The sequence below is a fragment of the Paralichthys olivaceus genome, chromosome 17, assembly GCF_024713975.1.
Source record: "Paralichthys olivaceus isolate ysfri-2021 chromosome 17, ASM2471397v2, whole genome shotgun sequence".
Taxonomy (NCBI): domain Eukaryota; kingdom Metazoa; phylum Chordata; class Actinopteri; order Pleuronectiformes; family Paralichthyidae; genus Paralichthys; species Paralichthys olivaceus.
The window spans coordinates 3,201,300-3,213,207 of record NC_091109.1 but is presented as its reverse complement, the minus strand read 5'-3'; the positions used below and the strand labels follow the sequence as shown (position 1 = coordinate 3,213,207).

At 31.4% G+C, this 11,908-nt stretch overlaps 1 long non-coding RNA gene across 2 annotated transcripts in view; it reads left to right on the top strand.

Moving 5' to 3' along the window:
• The window catches only part of LOC138405312 (uncharacterized), an 81,838-nt gene extending 73,117 nt beyond the window's left edge, over positions 1-8,721 (top strand). For both annotated transcript variants that reach the window (XR_011239029.1, XR_011239028.1), the window contains exon 4: positions 39-8,721. This is a non-coding gene — a long non-coding RNA (uncharacterized lncRNA). The remainder of the gene's footprint in view (positions 1-38) is intronic.
• The last annotated feature ends 3,187 nt before the right edge of the window (positions 8,722-11,908 follow it).

The window sequence follows — 11,908 nt, the reverse complement described above, 5'->3', positions numbered from 1 at the left end:
CATGTTCCTCCAGCAGTGACTCCTGTGTTGTTTCCCAGCCTCTCAGAGCAAGGACTCATCCTTTGAGGTCCTGACCGAGGAGAGCAGGAAGATGGCCTGGACAAACCCAGGTCTCCAGCCACAAGATCCACAAAGAGTGAGTAAAGAGGCATGTAGTTGGCTGCAGTAACAACTAGAATGGCACTCAGTGTTGCGCATACCTCCACCAAGGCCCGACGACCCCCTTAAATTAATTTAAGCGGCCCCAAATTGCAGACACCAAAATATACTATCCCCTAAATGTGCGAGATTTGTTCTTTTATCAAGGTCTATATGAGGAAGTTAATGCAAGGCAAATAGGCGTCATGCAGCTGCACCAGCTTCTCATCTGCATTGTTTTTTGAAAATAGTAACATACTGAAATGTATTTTTGAGGACGTCCACAGTTTTGTCATTGCTAATTGAAAACATCCTCCATTGTTCCACATGTTCTGGTAAACGTGCAGGGCTGTGATGGCCTATTGCATTTTTGTAGAGGTGCAGAACAAAGACAGTGATTTTGTAAAGAAATGTTCACATAGATTAGAAGAATTAAGCCATTTTCCATGTCTTACTTCTCCATTATTCCTCTGTGTCATTTGACTGTTTGACTCTTCATTCCAGGCTCATCACTGAAAACGTTTTCCAAAGAGCTGAAGGAGTTCCAGAGATGCATGGTATACCCTTTCACTTTACTTACCTGTTCACCATCTCTCCTTCTGCTCCTCCTTGACTTTAACTCTGGACGACGTGTGTTTTTCAGGCCTTGTCGTCATATTTGATGCTGGCAGATGGTAAAACTGTGGCCTGCTCTTCACGAGACAACAATGTGTATGTACAATTTCGTGTGTGCATTTGACGCAGGTATGTAAAAAGATTTTTCTTACTTCAAAATGTTTCTGTCCCCAAGTTAGTTCTACCTCATCCTGTATGGCAGGCCAAAATCACCTAAAAGAGTTGTAGGTTAGTATGTCGTCCAAAATATGATAAAAAAGTCATCGGTTAGTATGTCGTCCAAAATATGATAAAAAAGTCATCGGTTAGTATGTCGTCCAATATATGATAAAAAAAAGTCATAGGTTACTATGTCGTCCAAAATATGATAAAAAAGTCATAGGTTAGTATATCGTCCAAAGTATCATAAAAAAAGTCATATGTTAGTATGTCGTCCGAAATATGATAAAAAAGTCATAGGTTAGTATGTCGTCCAATATATGATAAAAAAAAGTCTTGTTTCGTCAGATTTGCACCAAACTTTAAAGACATGGAATGCACCGAGAGATCTATGGATTATTCCCCAATGTTACAGAACAGCACACTTAAAACACAAAGCTAGTTTACAAATGTCTTCTTTATGATATGTCGTCCAAAATATGATAAAAAAAGTATCATAAAAAGTATCATAAAAAAAGTCATAGGTTAGTATGTCGTCCAAAATATGATAAAAAAGTCATAGGTTACTATGTCGTCCAAAGTATCATAAAAAAAGTCATAGGTTACTATGTCGTCCAAGGTATCGTGAAAAAAAGTCATAGGTTACTATGTCGTCCAAAATATGATAAAAAAAAGTCATAGGTTAGTATGTCGTCCGAAATATGATAAAAAAGTCATAGGTTACTATGTCGTCCAAAGTATCATAAAAAAAGTCATAGGTTACTATGTCGTCCAAAGTATCATAAAAAAAGTCATAGGTTAGTATGTCGTCCAAGGTATCGTGAAAAAAAGTCATAGGTTAGTATGTCGTCCAAAATATGATAAAAAAAAGTCATAGGTTAGTATGTCGTCTGAAATATGATAAAAAAAAGTCAGGTTGTTAGTATGTCGTCCAAAATCACCTCAAAAAGTCATAGGTTAGCATGTCGTCCAAAATCACCTAAAAAAGTCATAGGTTAGTATGTCGTCCAAAATCACCTCAAAAAGTCATAGGTTATCATGTCGTCCAAAATATGATAAAAAAGTCATAGGTTAGTATGTCGTCCAAAATCACCTCAAAAAGTCATAGGTTAGTATGTCGTCCGAAATATGATAAAAAAGTCATAGGTTAGTATGTCATCCAAAATATGATAAAAAAGTCATAGGTTACTATGTCGTCCGATATATGATAAAAAAGTCATAGGTTAGTATGTCGTCCAAAATCGCTTAAAAAGTCATAGGTTAGCATGTCGTCCAAAATCACCTCAAAAAGTCATAGGTTAGCATGTCGTCCAAAATCACCTCAAAAAGTCATAGGTTAGTATGTCGTCTGAAATATGATAAAAAAGTCATAGGTTAGTATGTCGTCTGAAATATGATAAAAAAAGTCATAGGTTAGTATGTCGTCCAAAATATAATAAAAAAGTCATAGGTTAGTATGTCGTCCAAAATATGATAAAAAAGTCATAGGTTAGTATGTCGTCTGAAATATGATAAAAAAGTCATAGGTTAGTATGTCGTCTGAAATATGATAAAAAAGTCAAAGGTTAGTATGTCGTCCAAAATCACCTAAAAAAGTCATAGGTTAGTATGTCGTCCAAAATCACCTCAAAAAGTCATAGGTTAGTATGTCGTCCAAAATATGATAAAAAAGTCATAGGTTAGTATGTCGTCCAAAATATGATAAAAAAGTCATAGGTTAGTATGTCGTCTGAAATATGATAAAAAAGTCATAGCTTAGCATGTCGTCCAAAATCACCTCAAAAAGTCATAGGTTAGTATGTCGTCTGAAATATGATAAAAAAAAGTCATAGGTTAGTATGTCGTCCAAAATCACCTCAAAAAGTCATAGGTTAGTATGTCGTCCAAAATATGATAAAAAAAGTCATAGGTTAGTATGTCGTCCAAAATCACCTCAAAAAGTCATAGGTTAGTATGTCGTCCAAAATCACCTCAAAAAGTCATAGGTTAGCATGTCGTCCAAAATCACCTCAAAAAGTCATAGGTTAGCATGTCGTCCAAAATATGATAAAAAAGTCATAGGTTAGTTAGTATGTCGTCCAAAATCACCTCAAAAAGTCATAGGTTAGTATGTCGTCCAAAATATGATAAAAAAGTCATAGGTTAGTATGTCGTCCAAAATATGATAAAAAAGTCATAGGTTAGTATGTCGTCTGAAATATGATAAAAAAGTCATAGGTTAGCATGTCGTCCAAAATCACCTCAAAAAGTCATAGGTTAGTATGTCGTCTGAAATATGATAAAAAAGTCATAGGTTAGTATGTCGTCTGAAATATGATAAAAAAAGTCATAGGTTAGTATGTCGTCCAAAATATAATAAAAAAGTCATAGGTTAGTATGTCGTCCAAAATATGATAAAAAAGTCATAGGTTAGTATGTCGTCTGAAATATGATAAAAAAGTCATAGGTTAGTATGTCGTCTGAAATATGATAAAAAAGTCAAAGGTTAGTATGTCGTCCAAAATCACCTAAAAAAGTCATAGGTTAGTATGTCGTCCAAAATCACCTCAAAAAGTCATAGGTTAGTATGTCGTCCAAAATATGATAAAAAAGTCATAGGTTAGTATGTCGTCCAAAATATGATAAAAAAGTCATAGGTTAGTATGTCGTCTGAAATATGATAAAAAAGTCATAGCTTAGCATGTCGTCCAAAATCACCTCAAAAAGTCATAGGTTAGTATGTCGTCTGAAATATGATAAAAAAAAGTCATAGGTTAGTATGTCGTCCAAAATCACCTCAAAAAGTCATAGGTTAGTATGTCGTCCAAAATATGATAAAAAAAAGTCATAGGTTAGTATGTCGTCCAAAATCACCTCAAAAAGTCATAGGTTAGTATGTCGTCCAAAATCACCTCAAAAAGTCATAGGTTAGCATGTCGTCCAAAATCACCTCAAAAAGTCATAGGTTAGCATGTCGTCCAAAATATGATAAAAAAGTCATAGGTTAGTTAGTATGTCGTCCAAAATCACCTCAAAAAGTCATAGGTTAGTATGTCGTCCAAAATATGATAAAAAAGTCATAGGTTAGTATGTCGTCTGAAATATGATAAAAAAGTCATAGGTTAGTATGTCGTCCAAAATATGATAAAAAAGTCATAGGTTAGTATGTCGTCTGAAATATGATAAAAAAGTCATAGGTTACTATGTCGTCCAAAATCACCTCAAAAAGTCATAGGTTAGCATGTCGTCCAAAATCACCTCAAAAAGTCATAGGTTATCATGTCGTCCAAAATATGATAAAAAAGTCATAGGTTAGTATGTCGTCCAAAATCACCTTAAAAAGTCATAGGTTAGTATGTCGTCTGAAATATGATAAAAAAGTCATAGGTTAGTATGTCGTCCAAAATATGATAAAAAAGTCATAGGTTAGTATGTCGTCTGAAATATGATAAAAAAGTCATAGGTTACTATGTCGTCTGAAATATGATAAAAAGTCATAGGTTAGCATGTCGTCCAAAATCACCTCAAAAAGTCATAGGTTAGTATGTCGTCCAAAATATGATAAAAAAAGTCATAGGTTATAGTATGTCATCAAAAATCACCTCAAAAAGTCATAGGTTAGCATGTCGTCCAAAATAAGATAAAAAAGTCATAGGTTAGTATGTCGTCCAAAATATGATAAAAAAGTCATAGGTTAGTATGTCGTCTGAAATATGATAAAAAAGTCATAGGTTACTATGTCGTCTGAAATATGATAAAAAAAGTCATAGGTTAGCATGTCGTCCAAAATCACCTCAAAAAGTCATAGGTTAGTATGTCGTCCAAAATATGATAAAAAAAAGTCATAGGTTAGTATGTCGTCTGAAATATGATAAAAAAGTCATAGGTTAGTTAGTATGTCGTCCAAAATCACCTCAAAAAGTCATAGGTTAGCATGTCGTCCAAAATCACCTCAAAAAGTCATAGGTTAGTATGTCGTCCAAAATATGATAAAAAAGTCATAGGTTAGTATGTCGTCCAAAATATGATAAAAAATCATAGGTTAGAATGTCGTCCAAAATCACCTCAAAAAGTCATAGGTTAGTATGTCGTCTGAAATATGATAAAAAAGTCATAGGTTAGTATGTCGTCTGAAATACGATAAAAAAGTCATAGGTTAGTATGTCGTCCAAAATCACCTCAAAAAGTCATAGGTTAGCATGTCGTCCGAAATCATCTCAAAAAGTCATAGGTTAGTATGTCGTCCAAAATATGATAAAAAAGTCATAGGTTAGTATGTCGTCTGAAATATGATAAAAAAGTCATAGGTTAGTATGTCGTCCAAAATCACCTCAAAAAGTCATAGGTTAGCATGTCGTCCAAAATCACCTAAAAAAGTCATAGGTTAGTATGTCGTCCAAAATATGATAAAAAAGTCATAGGTTACTATGTCGTCCGAAATATGATAAAAAAGTCATAGGTTACTATGTCGTCTGAAATATGATAAAAAAGTCATAGGTTAGTATGTCGTCCGAAATATGATAAAAAAGTCATAGGTTAGTATGTCGTCCAAAATATGATAAAAAAGTCATAGGTTAGTATGTCGTCCAAAATATGATAAAAAAGTCATAGGTTAGCATGTCGTCCGAAATATGATAAAAAAGTCATAGGTTAGTATGTCGTCCAAAATCACCTCAAAAAGTCATAGGTTAGCATGTCGTCCAAAATCACCTCAAAAGGTCATAGGTTAGTATGTCGTCTGAAATATGATAAAAAAGTCATAGGTTAGTATGTCGTCTGAAATATGATAAAAAAGTCATAGGTTAGTATGTCGTCTGAAATATGATAAAAAAGTCATAGGTTAGTATGTCGTCCGAAATATGATAAAAAAGTCATAGGTTAGTATGTCGTCCAAAATATGATAAAAAAGTCATAGGTTAGTATGTCGTCCAAAATATGATAAAAAAGTCATAGGTTAGCATGTCGTCCGAAATATGATAAAAAAGTCATAGGTTAGTATGTCGTCCAAAATCACCTCAAAAAGTCATAGGTTAGCATGTCGTCCAAAATCACCTAAAAAAGTCATAGGTTAGTATGTCGTCCAAAATCACCTCAAAAAGTCATAGGTTAGTATGTCGTCTGAAATATGATAAAAAAGTCATAGGTTAGTATGTCGTCCGAAATATGATAAAAAAGTCATAGGTTAGTATGTCGTCCAAAATATGATAAAAAAGTCATAGGTTAGTATGTCGTCCAAAATATGATAAAAAAGTCATAGGTTAGTATGTCGTCCAAAATCACCTCAAAAATTCATAGGTTAGTATGTCGTCCAAAATATGATAAAAAAGTCATAGGTTAGTATGTCGTCCAAAATATGATAAAAAATCATAGGTTAGAATGTCGTCCAAAATATGATAAAAGAGTCATAGGTTAGTATGTCGTCCAAAATCACCTCAAAAAGTCATAGGTTAGTATGTCGTCCAAAATATGATAAAAAAGTCATAGGTTAGTATGTCGTCCAAAATATGATAAAAAAGTCATAGGTTAGTATGTCGTCCAAAATATGATAAAAAAGTCATAGGTTACTATGTCGTCCGAAATATGATAAAAAAGTCATAGGTTAGCATGTCGTCCGAAATATGATAAAAAAGTCATAGGTTAGTATGTCGTCCAAAATCACCTCAAAAAGTCATAGGTTAGCATGTCGTCCAAAATCACCTCAAAAAGTCATAGGTTAGCATGTCGTCCAAAATCACCTCAAAAAGTCATAGGTTAGCATGTCGTCCAAAATCACCTCAAAAAGTCATAGGTTAGTATGTCGTCTGAAATATGATAAAAAAGTCATAGGTTACTATGTCGTCCGAAATATGATAAAAAAGTCATAGGTTAGTATGTCGTCCAAAATATGATAAAAAAGTCATAGGTTAGCATGTCGTCCAAAATCACCTAAAAAAGTCATAGGTTAGTATGTCGTCCGAAATATGATAAAAAAGTCATAGGTTAGTATGTCGTCCAAAATATGATAAAAAAGTCATAGGTTGTTAGTATGTCGTCCAAAATATCATTAAAAAGTCATAGGTTACTATGTCGTCCGAAATATGATAAAAAAGTCATAGGTTACTATGTCGTCCAAAATCGATTAAAAAAATCATAGGTTAGTATGTCGTCCAAAATATGATAAAAAAGTCATAGGTTAGCATGTCGTCCAAAATCACCTCAAAAAGTCATAGGTTAGTATGTCGTCCAAAATATGATAAAAAAGTCATAGGTTAATTATGTCGTCCAAAATCACCTCAAAAAGTCATAGGTTAGTATGTCGTCCAAAATATGATAAAAAAGTCACAGGTTAGTATGTCGTCCAAAATATGATAAAAAAGTCATAGGTTAGCATGTCGTCCAAAATCACCTCAAAAAGTCATAGGTTAGTATGTCGTCCAAAATATGATAAAAAAGTCATAGGTTACTATGTCGTCCGAAATATGATAAAAAAGTCATAGGTTAGTATGTCGTCCGAAATATGATAAAAAAGTCATAGGTTACCATGTCGTCCGAAATATGATAAAAAAGTCATAGGTTACTATGTCGTCCAAAATCGATTAAAAAAATCATAGGTTAGTATGTCGTCCAAAATCACCTAAAAAAGTCATAGGTTAGTATGTCGTCCAAAATCACCTCAAAAAGTCATAGGTTAGTATGTCGTCCAAAATATGATAAAAAAGTCATAGGTCAGTATGTCGTCCAAAATATGATAAAAAAGTCATAGGTTAGTATGTCGTCCAAAATCACCTCAAAAAGTCATAGGTTAGTATGTCGTCCAAAATATGATAAAAAAGTCATAGGTTAGCATGTCGTCCAAAATATGATAAAAAAGTCATAGGTTACTATGTCGTCTGAAATTTGATAAAAAAGTCATAGGTTGTTAGTATGTCGTCCAAAATATCATTAAAAAGTCATAGGTTACTATGTCGTCCGAAATATGATAAAAAAGTCATAGGTTACTATGTCGTCCAAAATCGATTAAAAAAATCATAGGTTAGTATGTCGTCCAAAATATGATAAAAAAGTCATAGGTTAGTATGTCGTCCAAAATCACCTCAAAAAGTCATAGGTTAGCATGTCGTCCAAAATCACCTAAAAAAGTCATAGGTTAGTATGTCGTCTGAAATATGATAAAAAAGTCATAGGTTAGTATGTCGTCTGAAATATGATAAAAAAGTCATAGGTTAGTATGTCGTCCAAAATATGATAAAAAAGTCATAGGTTAGCATGTCGTCCGAAATATGATAAAAAAGTTATAGGTTACTATGTCGTCCAAAATCGATTAAAAAAATCATAGGTTAGTATGTCGTCCAAAATCACCTCAAAAAGTCATAGGTTAGTATCTCGTCCAAAATATGATAAAAAAGTCACAGGTTAGTATGTCGTCCAAAATATGATAAAAAAGTCATAGGTTAGCATGTCGTCCGAAATATGATAAAAAAGTCATAGGTTAGTATGTCGTCCAAAATATGATAAAAAAGTCATAGGTTAGTTAGTATGTCGTCCAAAATCACCTCAAAAAGTCATAGGTTAGTATGTCGTCCAAAATATGATAAAAAAGTCATAGGTTACTATGTCGTCCGAAATATGATAAAAAAGTCAAAGGTTAGCATATCGTCCGAAATATGATAAAAAAGTCATAGGTTAGTATGTCGTCCAAAATCACCTCAAAAAGTCATAGGTTAGCATGTCGTCCAAAATCACCTAAAAAAGTCATAGGTTAGTATGTCGTCCAAAATCACCTCAAAAAGTCATAGGTTAGCATGTCGTCCAAAATCACCTCAAAACGTCATAGGTTAGCATGTCGTCCAAAATCACCTCAAAAAGTCATAGGTTAGTATGTCGTCTGAAATATGATAAAAAAGTCATAGGTTAGTATGTCGTCCAAAATATGATAAAAAAGTCATAGGTTAGCATGTCGTCCGAAATATGATAAAAAAGTCATAGATTAGTATGTCGTCCAAAATCACCTCAAAAAGTCATAGGTTAGCATGTCGTCCAAAATCACCTCAAAAAGTCATAGGTTAGCATGTCGTCCAAAATCACCTCAAAAAGTCATAGGTTAGTATGTCGTCTGAAATATGATAAAAAAGTCATAGGTTAGTATGTCGTCCGAAATATGATAAAAAAGTCATAGGTTAGTATGTCGTCCAAAATATGATAAAAAAGTCATAGGTTAGTATGTCGTCCAAAATATGATAAAAAAGTCATAGGTTAGCATGTCGTCCGAAATATGATAAAAAAGTCATAGATTAGTATGTCGTCCAAAATCACCTCAAAAAGTCATAGGTTAGCATGTCGTCCAAAATCACCTCAAAAAGTCATAGGTTAGCATGTCGTCCAAAATCACCTCAAAAAGTCATAGGTTAGTATGTCGTCTGAAATATGATAAAAAAGTCATAGGTTAGTATGTCGTCCGAAATATGATAAAAAAGTCATAGGTTAGTATGTCGTCCAAAATCACCTCAAAAAGTCATAGGTTAGCATGTCCTCCAAAATCACCTCAAAAAGTCATAGGTTAGTATGTCGTCTGAAATATGATAAAAAAGTCATAGGTTAGTATGTCGTCCGAAATATGATAAAAAAGTCATAGGTTAGTATGGCGTCCAAAATATGATAAAAAAGTCATAGGTTAGTATGTCGTCCAAAATATGATAAAAAAGTCATAGGTTACTATGTCGTCCGAAATATGATAAAAAAGTCATAGGTTAGTATGTCGTCCGAAATCACCTCAAAAAGTCATAGGTTAGTATGTCGTCCAAAATCACCTCAAAAAGTCATAGGTTAGTATGTCGTCTGAAATATGATAAAAAAGTCATAGGTTACTATGTCGTCCGAAATATGATAAAAAAGTCATAGGTTAGTATGTCGTCCGAAATATGATAAAAAAGTCATAGGTTACTATGTCGTCCAAAATATGATAAAAAAGTCATGTATGTCGTCCGAAATATGATAAAAAAGTCATAGGTTAGTATGTCGTCCAAAATCACCTCAAAAAGTCATAGGTTAGTATGTCGTCTGAAATATGATAAAAAAGTCATAGGTTCTAATTGTCTCTAATATCTCTATTATCTCTATTAGCTCTAATATCTCTAATATCTCTAATATCTCTAATGTCTCTATTATCTCTATTATCTCTAATATCTCTAATTATCTCTAATATCTCTAATTATCTCTAATATTTCTATCATGTCTAATATGTCTAATTATCTCTAATATCTCAAATTATCTCTAATATCTCTAATTATCTCTATTATCTCTATTATCTCTAATTCTTTAAATATCTCTACTATCTCTAATATCTCTAATTATCTCTAATATCTCTAATTATCTCTAATATCTCTATCATCTCTAATATGTCTAATTATCTCTAATTATCTCTAATATCTCTAATTATCTCTAATATCTCTAAGTATCTCTATTATCTCTATTATCTCTAATATCTTTATTATCTCTATTATCTCTAATTCTTTAAATATCTCTAATATCTCTAATATCTCTATTATCTCTAATTCCTTAAATATCTCTATTATCTCTAATATCTCTAATATATCTATTATCTCTAATTTTCTAAATATCTCTAATATCTCTATTATCTCTAATTCTTTAAATATCTCTAATATCTCTATTATCTCTAATGATCTCTAATATCTCTATCATGTCTAATATGTCTAATTATCTCTAATATCTCTAATTATCTCTAATTATCTCTATTATCTCTATTATCTCTATTATCTCTAATTCTTTAAATATCTCTAATATCTCTATTATCTCTAATTCCTTAAATATCTCTATTATCTCTAATATCTCTAATTATCTCTATTATCTCTATTATCTCTATTATCTCTAATTCCTTAAATATCTCTATTATCTCTAATATCTCTAATTATCTCTAATATCTCTATTATCTCTAATTATCTCTAATATCTCTAATTATCTCTATTATCTCTAATATCTCTTATATCTCTAATATGTCTAATATGTCTAATTATCTCTAATATCTCTATTATCTCTATTATCTCTATTATCTCTAATTCTTTAAATATCTCTAATATCTCTATTATCTCTAATTCCTTAAATATCTCTATTATCTCTAATATCTCTCATTATCTCTAATATCTCTATTATCTCTATTATCTCTAATTCCTTAAATATCTCTATTATCTCTAATATCTCTAATTATCTCTAATATCTCTATTATCTCTATTATCTCTAATTATCTCTAATATCTCTAATTATCTCTATTATCTCTAATATCTATATTATCTCTAATATCTCTAATTATCTCTAATATCTCTAATATCTCTATTATCTCTAATTTTCTAAATATCTCTAATATCTCTATTATCTCTAATTATCTCTATTATCTCTAATTTTCTAATTATCTCTATTATCTCTAATATCTCTAATATCTCTAATTCCTTAAATATCTCTAATATCTCTAATTCCTTATTAGAGATATTAGAGATATTAGAGATAATTAGAAAATTAGAGATAATAGAGATATTAGAGATATTAGAGATATTAGAGATATTAGAGATAATTAGAAAATTAGAGATAATAGAGATATTAGAGATAATAGAGATATTAGAGATAATTAGAGATAGCGATATTAGAGATATTTAGAAAATTAGAGATAATAGAGATAATTAGAGATAATAGAGATATTAGAGATATTTAGAGATATTAGAGATATTTAGAAAATTAGAGATAATAGAGATATTAGAGATATTAGAGATATTTAGAGATATTAGAGATATTAGAGATATTTAAGGAATTAGAGATATTAGAGATATTAGAGATAATAGAGATATTAGAGATATTAGAGATAATAGAGATAATAGAGATAATTAGAAAATTAGAGATAATAGAGATATTAGAGATATTTAAGGAATTAGAGATAATAGAGATAATAGAGATAATAGAGATATTAGAGATAATAGAGATATTAGAGATAATTAGAAAATTAGAGATATTAGAGATATTTAAGGAATTAGAG